The sequence below is a fragment of the Lepisosteus platostomus genome, chromosome 5 (genome assembly GCF_059453375.1).
Source record: "Lepisosteus platostomus isolate fLepPlt1 chromosome 5, fLepPlt1.hap1, whole genome shotgun sequence".
NCBI lineage: Eukaryota > Metazoa > Chordata > Actinopteri > Semionotiformes > Lepisosteidae > Lepisosteus > Lepisosteus platostomus.
The window spans coordinates 20,118,146-20,129,909 of NC_142615.1; the positions used below are offsets into that span (position 1 = coordinate 20,118,146).

At 46.5% G+C, this 11,764-nt stretch overlaps 2 long non-coding RNA genes across 2 annotated transcripts; one reads left to right on the forward strand and one right to left on the reverse strand.

Moving 5' to 3' along the window:
* Positions 1 to 3,383: 3,383 nt before the first annotated feature.
* On the reverse strand, positions 3,384 to 11,090 carry LOC148664614 (uncharacterized). The gene is made up of 4 exons (XR_015936514.1): positions 10,993 to 11,090; positions 8,672 to 8,745; positions 7,748 to 7,818; positions 3,384 to 3,629 (listed from the first exon to the last, which is right to left on the reverse strand). It is a non-coding gene; the product is annotated as an uncharacterized LOC148664614 (long non-coding RNA).
* Positions 3,688 to 5,025, forward strand: LOC148664615 (uncharacterized). Its single transcript, XR_015936520.1, has 2 exons — positions 3,688 to 4,024; positions 4,196 to 5,025. It is a non-coding gene; the product is annotated as an uncharacterized LOC148664615 (long non-coding RNA).
* Positions 11,091 to 11,764: the final 674 nt, after the last annotated feature.

The following is an 11,764-nucleotide window of genomic DNA, read 5'->3' on the forward strand; positions in this document are numbered from 1 at the left end:
CAGACGAGGAAAACCAGGCACGTCGACCTCTCTACAATACCACCCGGCTGTTTCTGTTTCAAACCGTGGGGAAAAAAATACCGAGAGGACCACCACCCGCAGGGCTGAGCTTTTACTGCCGTGTCCCGCTTTCACTCTGGCGATGAAGGAGGGAATCAAGGAGGAGAATTAATATTGTGATCCACCAGTCCATCACAGGACACACACACACCCTGGACAGGACAGCAGTCCTTCACAGGATATAAGTCCATTACAGTACACTCACATACCCTGGACAGGACACCAGCCCATCACAGGACACACACAGACTCATACACCCTGGACAGGACAGCAGTCCATCACAGGACACACACACTCACACACCCTGGACAGGACACCAGTCCATCACAGGATGTTCAGTGCCTCTCTCTAATAAAGTAGAAACGCAACATTAAACTCCGTTCAAAACGGGAGCAATCACCAGGACACCATACACCTTGCTCCGGCCGAAGGGAGAAGACCTGTACCTTCATGAGTCCGGGTTGTGAAAACTTCTTCTGGCAGTTCAAAACGTTTCGAAGAGACTACAGCGCTACCCTGTTTCCATTTCTATCGTGTATTATTATACAGTCATAAGTATCTGTCCTGATCACAGAGTCCCCCTCTCACTGCCAGGACTGAAGCCCAGTGCAGCACAAATAATAATAATAATTAATAAGTCTGGACCCTCCCCTCAGAGCTCTTCCCAGGTCAGGGGGATCCCCTCCAGTCCCCCCAGTGTGCAACCCCCACCTGGATGATGCTCCAGTCCGCTCAGCACACAGCAGCTCTCAGTGGGGAGGAGAGCAGAGGGATGGAGCCAGTTCAGAGACGGGGGTGATTAGGAGGCCATGATGGGTCAAGACCAGGGGGGGAATCAGGCCAGGACACTGGGGTAACACCCCTACTCTTCTCCAGAAACAGCCCGGGATTGTTAATGACCACAGAGAGTCAGGACCTCGGTTTGACGTCTCATCTGAAGGATGGCGCCTGTTTACAGTCCAGTGTCCCCGTCACTATACTGGGGCATCAGGACCCACACAGACCGCAGGGTGAGCGCCCCCTGCTGGCCCTACTAACACCTCTCCCAGCAGCAACCTCAGTTTTTCCCAGGAGTCTCCCCTCCACGTACTGACCAGGCTCCCACCTGCTGGGCTCCAGTGGGGAGGGGGCTGCCAGCTGGGAGCTGCAGGGTGAGATGGCTGCTGGGCAAACGATGGCTAAAGAGTTTCCTAGGACACCCTGGACTTCGTGGTCGACTTCCTTCTCTTCAGACGGAGGTGGCTTGAAATCTGTCTCGTTACAAGGAGTATTGGACACGATGCCCCCCCTGCTATATCCCCGCCAACTGGTGGCACGCTGACGACGAGGGCTCTCAGCCTCAATCCGTCAACCACAAACTCTCCGGGATGAAAGAGAAGGACAGACTCTGTTCGTTCGTTTCAGGGAGGGGGAGGGAAAAAAACAAAAGCTAAACAGATTTTTTTTAAAACCATTTTAATGATGCTTAACAAAAGAACAAAAATTACAATACAGATTAAGTCCAGTCTGGGGACCCTCAGGTTAGGTCCAGTCCAGTCTAGGGCCCCTCAGCTTCGGTCCAGCACAGTCTGGGGCCCCTCAGCTCCGGTCCAGCACAGTCCAGTCCAGATCTTAGCAGGCACAGAACCAGGAAAGGAACCTGGAAAGAATATTGTTATTGCAGGTGTGAGGGACACAGACACAGACGTCACCATGACATCAAACAGCAAGAGGAGACTCCTCCTTGAATCACAGACACGACCGGGCGGCGCCCCCGTCTGCTCACCTGCACCTCCTCTTCCTCTTCTTGTCCTTCCCAGCAGCCTGCTCCTCCTCTCCCTCGCTCTTCCTCTCCTGAGATACGGTCTCCGCCACTTCCATTGGCTCGTCCTGATCTTCTGTCTCCACCGACATGCAGCTCAGGGACTTCAAAAAGATGCACCAGCGCTTCTGAAGCAGAGACAGGAGAGTCACGTTAAGAGTCGGACTGGACACTCCAGGACATGAACACTGCACTGAGAGAGAGAGGGGTTCATACAGACACATGACTGGACACTCCAGTACATGAACACTGCACTGAGAGAGAGAGGGGTTCATACAGACACACTGACTGGACACTGGACAGGAGTAAAGAGAGGATCAGAGCATTACCCACCTTCTTTTTCTTCTGTCTCACAGGAGGTGGTGATTGGACCTCCTCCAGCTGGAGTCCTTGGAGGGAGAGAGGGGGCAGGAGAGGGACAGCACAGGGAGAGAAAGAGAGAGACAGGTGAGTCAAGTGTCCCAAGAGCACAGAGACTCTGCTGAGATCACACTCGCAGTGAGTGAGCCTGGGTGTAGCCCACTAATACTGACCCACAGGACACCACAGGACAGAGAGGAGGAGGAGGAGAGAGACACACTGAGGACAGAGAGGAGGAGGAGAGAGACACTGACAGACAGGGCTGAAAGAGAGAGAGACACTGAGACCCAGGGACAGACAAGACGGCGAAACTCCACCACAGACAGGACAGGAGGCAGGGTGGGACCAGCACTGACCTCCTTCCTCTCTCCTGCCGGAGGAGCTGTCTCCACCTTCTCTTCCTCCTGCAAGTCAAGAGACAGGCTGAGAGAGAGACGGGCTGGTGGGACATCGGCGAACAGAGCTGAAGGCAGAGAGCCGGGGAGACAGGCCCAGCTGGGACAACGCAGGACAGACAGAGTGACAGACAGAAAGGAAGGAGAGAGAGAGACAAAGATGAAGGCACAGAAAGACAACGGGCAAAGAGAAAGATTGAGATTGAGGGACAAACAAACCGAGAGAGAGAGAGGAAGGTGAGAGAGAGAGACAGAGATCGAGGGACAGACAGACTGACAGATGGGGCTGAAAGAGAGAGACAGAGAGGCAGGGACAGACAGACAGCAGGGTGAGAGAGAGACAGAGATCGAGGGACAATAATTTGGTTTCGAAATTTATTCTGAAAATATACAATCATTCACTCCTGAAAAATATCGAGTTCAAATTATACATTATGTACAATATTATAATCAACATATGGCTAATCATCAAAAATAAAAAAAACTGTACTGGGGGAAACAGCTGGCTGTGCTGTTCTGGACAGAACACACTGAGGTCCAGTTTCCACCTCCTGCAGGATCAAACAGCACCCCCACTGGCTCTCCAGTGAACAGAAGGACAGACAGAGAGGCTTCAGGCTGCAGGGTGACAGTGTCTCTGTGAGCTGAAAGACAATCAGGACAGAGGATGATAGAAGAACACACTCTGTCAAGAATATAGAGCCCTCTAGTGACCCTACTGTAGACCTGCTCACTGCCCACAGTGACGATCACAGTGCTGATACTGCTTCCCTTAAGGTCCCTCACTGTGTAGTTGCCCTGATCAGCTGGAGTGAGGGAGCGGAGTGTCAGAGAGCTGTTCTGTACTGACACCCACTGTTCGTACCTGGGGCCAGGGAGCCCTGCGCTGCTCAGTAAGACTATACAAGACTGGACAGATCCTGCAGGATCAAACAGCACCTCCACTGGACCAGCAGTGTGGAGGGGGAGAGACAAAGAGGCACCAGGCTGCAGGCTGTGGACTTCTGAGTGAGCTGAAAAGGGACAGGTAGAAACATGTTGAATATTTAGTTTTACAACAATACCTTGAGTTTGGACTGCGATCAGCTTCATTTTGTATTTCAGCTGTGAAAATGCAATTTCAAAAATGCACGCCCCAGTCATGTTAGGTTCAAGTTACAGTTGCATCACAACTCAATACATTTGCAATTCACTTCAAATGTTGTTTTTGTTTGATCCAGTCTGTCCTCACCTAAAGGAGATATGGACTCAGTCTTTGGAATTTGTATATATATATTTCAGTGATCCCTCAGCCATTCCTTCTGTTTTGTAATTCAATTTCTCTTTTAAAATTCCTTCCCCACTTCTAGGACCTGCAGTTGCTGAACTCCACAATGGCTTCTATTGGAAAGTCTGTGACTGAGACCAAGTAAGTGTTCACTTTTTTATAAAACCATTATTTATTTTGGAGCAATGAGCAATTCTTATATAAATACAATAAAATCATTATGCTCAAACTATGAGAGAGAAAATTAAGGATAATTTAAGAAATCAGTCTTAGCTTGTTTCTATACACAGATGGTTTTATTTATTTTCAAAGGAAACCCACGAGGATTCCCCTGGTGTGCAAGATGTGCCTGAATACTTTTGATCAGCTTCCTGCTCACTTGAAGAGGGCGTGTATGAAGCACGCCACGGCAGAAGAGATCAGGATGGCCTCTCAACAGGCGAGGAAGGACATGATAAATCACCTGAAGAACATCGTGGATTACAACAGAATAGAGATCGTGTCTGGCGAGGCAAACAGGGCAGTGGTTGTAAGACTGCTGGAGTCCTTGGCATTAGGGACTAAATATACTAAACGCATGATGCTAAAATGTTATTTTCACATATATTAATGTAATAAATGATTGCTTATGCTTTATGCACTACTTCACTGCTTCACTGCTCTATGCTGTCTGGAAATAAATCCTCAGACTGCTTACTGCCCTGGGCATGTACCAATAAATCCGAATGCACATCTGAATCCCAAACAGAATCTCTAGTAAAATACGATCATTTGTGAAACAGGCAAATGACTGTCTCAGGGGCCCATTCCTCATTCTCAAGACACATGTATGTAGTACGTACACTATGCATTGAGCAATAGGGACTGAAGACACCACAGGTAAGGTTAGAAGTCATTCTGAGGTGCCACATGTGAGGGATACAGCTAGGCATCTGAAATGCAGGGTTTGAGAGCCTTCAGGAGCACTGCATCCTTTGAGACAGACCCGTGCGTGTTAAACAAATGATCATTTCTTTCAGCATTAGGGACTAAATATACTAAACGTATGATGCTAAAATGTTATTTTCACATATATTAATGTAATAAATCATTGCTTATGCTTTAACAACAAATCTAATTAAAATAAAAGCTTAAGTTTTGTATTTATCTTGTACCATAGAACATGATTTTCTTTGTATTTCATGCCCACAAAGTGTCCAAATGTTCTATGATCATTTCTTTCAGCATTGGGGACTAAATATACTAAACGTATGATGCTAAAATCCTGAAAAAAGGATGTGCTCCATCTCGTCAGTAGATTGGATTCCAAAACTGATTTGGGTCAATATACATTACCTTTGAAGATAAGGTACAGTCTACTGTAGGGAACCATCAACGTAGAAAGCATTGGCCTTCCCTGGGGGGCAGGTAGGTGCAAAAGATAAACCTTTATCCTATCTTTATCCTAAGATAAGTGGCCAAGCTCATCATGTTGCCATAGTAGACAAAGTTCTATAAAATGTTAAATAACTTTTAAAAAAAGCATTTTGGTCTTTCAGTACTGTACAAGGTGAATTAAACTGTCCCTGGTAATGCAAAGTAATTAGAAGCATCCCAGAAACTTTATCTCTAGAGACATTAGCTGTTTTATATCACGTAATTTAGTGTGATGTTGTCAGAATTCAAGGACATTATCACACACAGAAATTGATTCAGTTAAATCTAAAAAACACAGCTAAACATGGGTTTAAATGTAAAATAGAAGTCTTACCTCTTGTCAAAAGATTTAATTCAAGAAGTGAACCTCAGATCCTTCTTTGAAAAAAGTAAGTTCAAATGAAAATGATTGTTAAAAACTGGGCTTTCAATAAATGACAAATTTAATCTAATACTGCTCTGATCATGGTAGCAGGAAGGTGTGAAAATTACTCTGTACCTAGGAGTATTTTGATCCCGAGTTCTGAATCGCAAACAGAATCTCTAGTAAAATAGGAGGCACTGGACTATAAATACCCATCCATGTTATAACACACTCACCAAGGGTTTTTTAGTTTAACTCTGAGCTTTGGGAGATTTAATACCTATGGTACCCATATTCATCCTTTATTTAAGGGAAGTACACATCCTAGACACACAGGAAACCCTCTTGCCCCATGGGAAGACCGATACTTTGGATGGTAATGATTGAACCTGGCTTACAACAGACATCTTTTGAAATGGTAATTCTTTCAGGTGGCTTGGCAAACTTCCTGCCCCAGCTAAGACAGGTACTTTGGATGTTAATGCTTGAGACTAGACATCTTTGGAAATGGTAATTCTTTGCGAGGGCTTGGGAAACTCTATTTCTTTGAATGCACCTGCACTGTTGAATATACTTTAAATCCATGCTTAGCCATGTTTTTAAAATTAAATTATAACGATTTCTGTGTTTGATAATGGTAGCAAAGGCTTACTGGATACGAGTGTCAAGTGTCGACACGAGTGTGAGCAGCGTCGATTCGAGTGTGAACGGTGTCAACACGAGTCCTGTTGTTCAGTACAGTGTCAATACGAGTGTGAACAGTGAGTCCTGTTGGTCAGTACAGTGTCAATACGAGTGTGAACAGTGTCGACACGAGTGTGAACAGTGAGTCCCGTTGATCAAAAAAGTATCAATATAAGTGTGAACGGTGAGTCCTGTTGTTCAGTATAGTGTCAATACGAGTGTGAACAGCGAGTCCTGTTGTTCAGTACAGTGTCAATATGAGTGTGAACAGTGAGTCCTGTTGTTCAGTACAGTGTCAATACGAGTGTGAACAGTGAGTCCGGTTCTGTACAGTGTCAATACGAGTGTGAACAGTGAGTCCGGTTCTGTACAGTGTTAACTCATTGAATTCCCTCTTGCTCTACACAGTGTTACAGGTGAGAACACATGTTTTATTCTTTGCAGAATTAACACAGATACTGCTGTTGAATACTCCACAGTCAACAAACCCCGAGCCGCACAAAGTGAGGATCTTTTACTTCTATCTATTAAACTAGCAGAAATAAAACATCATGATAACTTCTTGCTGCTCTGTCCAGTTTTAACACAAGTGTGAACATTTGTAATAATAGTGAGTCCTGCTGTTGTGTACAGCGAGAATACAAGCGTGAACAGTGAGTCCTGTCGTCTGAACAGTGTCAATACGCGTGTGAACAGTGAGCCCTGTTGTTCAGTATGGTGTTAATGTAAGTCTTATCCTGTATAGTATAAGTTAACATAAGTATTGACCCGTATCCTGTTCTCTACAGACATCACACTACCCAACAGTGATGTGGAGTACGCCACCGTTAACAAACCAAGAGCAGCACAAAGTGAGGACTTTTTTAACTCTCTACCACAGTATAAAACCCACAGGAGTAATGAGAATGACACTGAAAACAACAACACTGATAGTGAACAAGAGATTTTGAACAATACACATTCTAGTCAGATTTAAATACCCACAGACCTGACCGTTGGAAGTAGTAAAAAAATGCAAATTATTTTTTTTCTGCGTGCAGGTTTTCTAAGAATTGAAGAAAGGTTAAAAACGAGAGAACGCCATTTGGTTTTTCAAGCCTGTCTGGTAGTTAGTGATTAATTGGACCCATGATTTAATCCACCTGTATCTGGAGAGAAGCCAGGGTATCGGCATCAACAACAAGGCTGGGCAGCTTGTTCCCCATCCGCCTCTGTGTAAAGACGCGTCACCCATTCTTGGTTTTATTTTCACCTTTCACTATACGTGAAGAATTCCAAAAGGTGCACAAATGCTCTGGAGCTATTCTGTGGTTCAGCGATGTCTCTGGAGCATTTTTTCACAGTGTGCGACTTCCCTGTGTGTCTCCCCGAACACAGGGTCTGACTGAAGGGGCACTGACCTGCAGGAATGGGAGGAGACCGAGCTGGGACGGTTCTGCCACGTCAGCGAAACTCTGGACCCCGACTTCATCTGCCAAAGAAACAGCAGCGTCAATTAACTCAGCCAGCGAGTTCAGCGAGATGGGACACATCTCTTTATGAAGAGATGTGTCCCATCTCTTCATAACCCGTCTCCTATCAATCCTACTGTGTTTCATTTACTCTTCCTCACTCTGTCTCCTGTCCGGTTGTCTGCACTTAAAACTGAGGTATTTCCTGCGATCTCCTCTCTCTCGCTGTGTCTCCTGTCCTGTGGGTTTGTTACTGAGGGATTCTCTGTGATCTCCTCTCTCTCTCACTGTGTCTCCTGTCCTGTGTGTTAGTATGTTTGTTACTGAGGTATTTCCTGTGATCTCCTCTCTCTCACTGTGTCTCCTGTTCTTCAGTGGTTTAATTCTCTTAAATAATTTAGCTCATTCCTCTCTCACTCACTGCGACTCCTATCCATTCTGTGTTCAGTTCCTCTGACTTGCCTCTTGCATCAGCGCTAGCAATATCATGCATCTATTTAATTTAAAATTATTGATCTGTCACCTTGATAGTTCGATCTCGGCTACAGTTAGCATAGATGGCACAATTAAAAGGACGATGAGCTCAACATCTGTGCGCGTCTAATTAACTGAACCTTACAGAATATCCTGCCTCAGCTAGTCTCTCGCTGGCGGGGTCGCCCATCGGCGAGACCACGTCTCCAGGAAATTCTGCGGACTGGACACCGCGGGAGGGTGGGGCTGTGTTTCCGCACGAACGCCGGAAATCACTCAGGATCTCCAGAGAGACTCCTGTAGCCTTACAGCATCACAGTCACAGGCCTCAGCATTGCAACTGTATAATATCAAACGCCCAGACACCCCGAGGTGAGGCCGACCAGTCTGAAGTATTACCTGTAAACACCAGGCACACTGGAACCTGACTTCATCGTCCACTTAGCGCAGAGGTGGGGCGGACAGTCAGTTTTCTGGGGTGAAAAAAAACAACACCAGGAATTTAGCATACTGAAAGGATTATGGAGTGATGATCTGGCTGAACCCGCTTGGCTGAGGGCTCCTGGCCAGAGGACGAGGAGGCTGGGACCCCCCCTGCACAGCGAGGAGGAGTGACCAGGGGGGGCAGCTACACAGGTGGAGACGGGGTGGGAGAGGGACGCGAGGGAGAGAGGGGGATCACGTGCAGTATTGACAGTGTTTCAGGAGAGGAGTCAGGAGTGATTGCTAAAATATCGACAGCCGAGTCTGACCGAACTAGGGTGTGGCCATCCCTCATGAACTTTCATCACAAACTCCTGTCTTCCTGCGGTGTCTCTGAGGAAGCTACCATTTTTCATTGGCTAATAAGAGGTGGAAGAGGTGTTAGTGGGACAGCAGGGGGGCGCTCACCCTGCGGTCTGACACCCCAGTATAGTGACAGGGGACACCATACTGTAAACAGGCGCCGTCCTTCGGATGAGACGTAAAACCGAGGTCCTGACTCTCTGTGGTCATTAGAAATCCCAGGGCGTCTCTCGAAAAGAGTAGGGGTGTAACCCAGGCGTCCTGGCCAAATTTCCCATTGGCCCTTACCAATCATGGCCTCCTAATAACCCCCCTCTCTGAACTGGCTTCATCCCTCTGCTCTTCTCCCCACTGAGAGCTGGTGTGTGGGGAGCGTTCTGGCGCACTATGGCTGCCGTCGCATCATCCAGGTGGGGGCTGTACATTGGTGGCGGTAGAGGGATACCCCATTCCCTGTGCAGCGCTTTGAGTGGAGTGTCCAGAAAAGCGCTATATAAGTGTAAGCAATTATTAATAAGGCCCCTCAGTAGTTGAGATCTCTGTTATACCCATCTAGAAACATGCAATCAGCATGTTATTGATGAAGCAATAGTCACAACATTATTCCACACCTCTAACCCTGCACTAAGGGGCGTGCTTCAGGCTCGGGCCAGGGTGAGAGGCGGGTTATGATGACAGTCATGCTTTCTACACCTTATACTGAGCTCAGAAATGGACCGAGCGGACATCTCACGAGCAGATCCCTCCGCGTATAAGAAAGGCAACTTGTCTCGGCAAAAATACCACGGATTCACATCCAAAATATGATAAAAAGGCAAAAACCCCAGACTTGGAATGCAAACGTACCCTACAAAGGAAACACGGTTTTAAAACCAACTTGATTTTCCCCTGGAGAAACCTTTTTATGGACACACATCGCATCTATTACACATGTAGAACTAAATATAAAGATAAAACTTAATATAAGAAGTCATGACACATCACACATGACAAAGTCTGGTCCAGAATAAACAGTTTACACTGACCCACCTTTATTTACCCTGGTCACTTCTATTAACTGTTTAACTGGGTAACAAATGAATATTTGTTTCAATTTCGGATCTACACCTGGGAGCCCTGAAATGTTGGCCAGAGGGGAGAAGCTGATATTCAGACGTGAGAATATATTATAATGTTGTTTTTCACCTGTCTAATCAAAGCTTGTTCAAAAATTATCTGATTATAGGACACACGAGTTTATAATCATACTCATTCCACTTTTTAACCCCGTATATATGCACAATATGAAACGTATATACACTAAATCTCACGTGTGACTCCCATAATATACATTTCTTTACGAAAATTAGGAACACTTATTACAATTATCAACCCCCCATGACGAGGCAATATTTCATACCTTTGTTTCTTTGTGGGTTCAAAGTTCTGTCCTGTCGTTTCACACGTAATGTTTTGGTAGTTATCTCAATTTTCCTTTGCAATTATCTCCAAGATCATCATCAACTTTTTGTAAAACGCTATGCACAACTGATATTTAAAGAAAGTCCTGTACCAAAAGGTCTTCGTAGGGAAAGACAACCTTTTTTTTCCTTACGTCAGTCGCTACACGGTTACTCTTCAAATCCATTCATCGCCTTTAAAAAAAAGTTTCGTTTTTTATTGTGTTTCACTGACATTTCTGTCACAATTCTGAGGGACCCCAAATAAAATTCACTTGCAGGTATAAAGACGCCGGCGAGGTTAAGACAGGTATCGAGCCACCTGCGTATCTAACGGACGTTTAAAATAAAAAAAATGGCGTGTAATGTTGCGAAGGGCTACTGTTTTTTATAGTTTGTCGATTGTAAGGGACGTGGGCCGCAACAGAAATACTGGCCGGGTGGGAAAAGGTTTATTGATGGTTTATTGTACCGCAACGGTCACAATTGACTCACCAGCAAAGATGGCGCCGAGGCCACATCGACTCCCTCCCGCCCTGCCTCGCACCGAAGCTCGAGCTGCGGAGCGCGACGCCGAACCGCCGGGCCGCGGGCGCGGGCGCCGGACATAGACGTCATAACCCCTTCCGAGGCGCAGGAATTATAGATCACTGTAGTTTCTTCTGGACCCGGGTTAGGGACAGTGTGCCCTCCGTGAGAGTCTTCTGAGGAAGACAGTGTCTCATGGGTGTCCAGGCTGTCCATCACAGGACACACACAGACTCACTCACACACCCTGGACAGGACACCAGTCCATCACAGGACACACACAGACTCACTCACACATCCTGGACAGGACACCAGTCCATCACAGGACACACACACACTCACACACCCTGGACAGGACACCAGTCACTCACAGGACACACACACACACACACACACTCACACTCACACTCACACACCCTGGACAGGACACCAGTCCCTCACAGGACACACACACACACAACCTGGATAGGACACCAGTCCCTCACAGGACACACAGACACACACACTCACACACCCTTGACAGGACACCAGTCCATCACATGACACACACAGACTCACTCACACACCCTGGACAGGACACCAGTCACTCACAGGACACACACACACCAGGGCCAGTTTTCCCAGAAGCCAATTAGCCCAAAAACCTGTCTTTGGACCCGGAGAACATGCAGACTCCACACAAACAGTTCCGAAAGCCCGAAAAGTGGTTGACGTTTTAATTTGGCAACGCCACGATGGA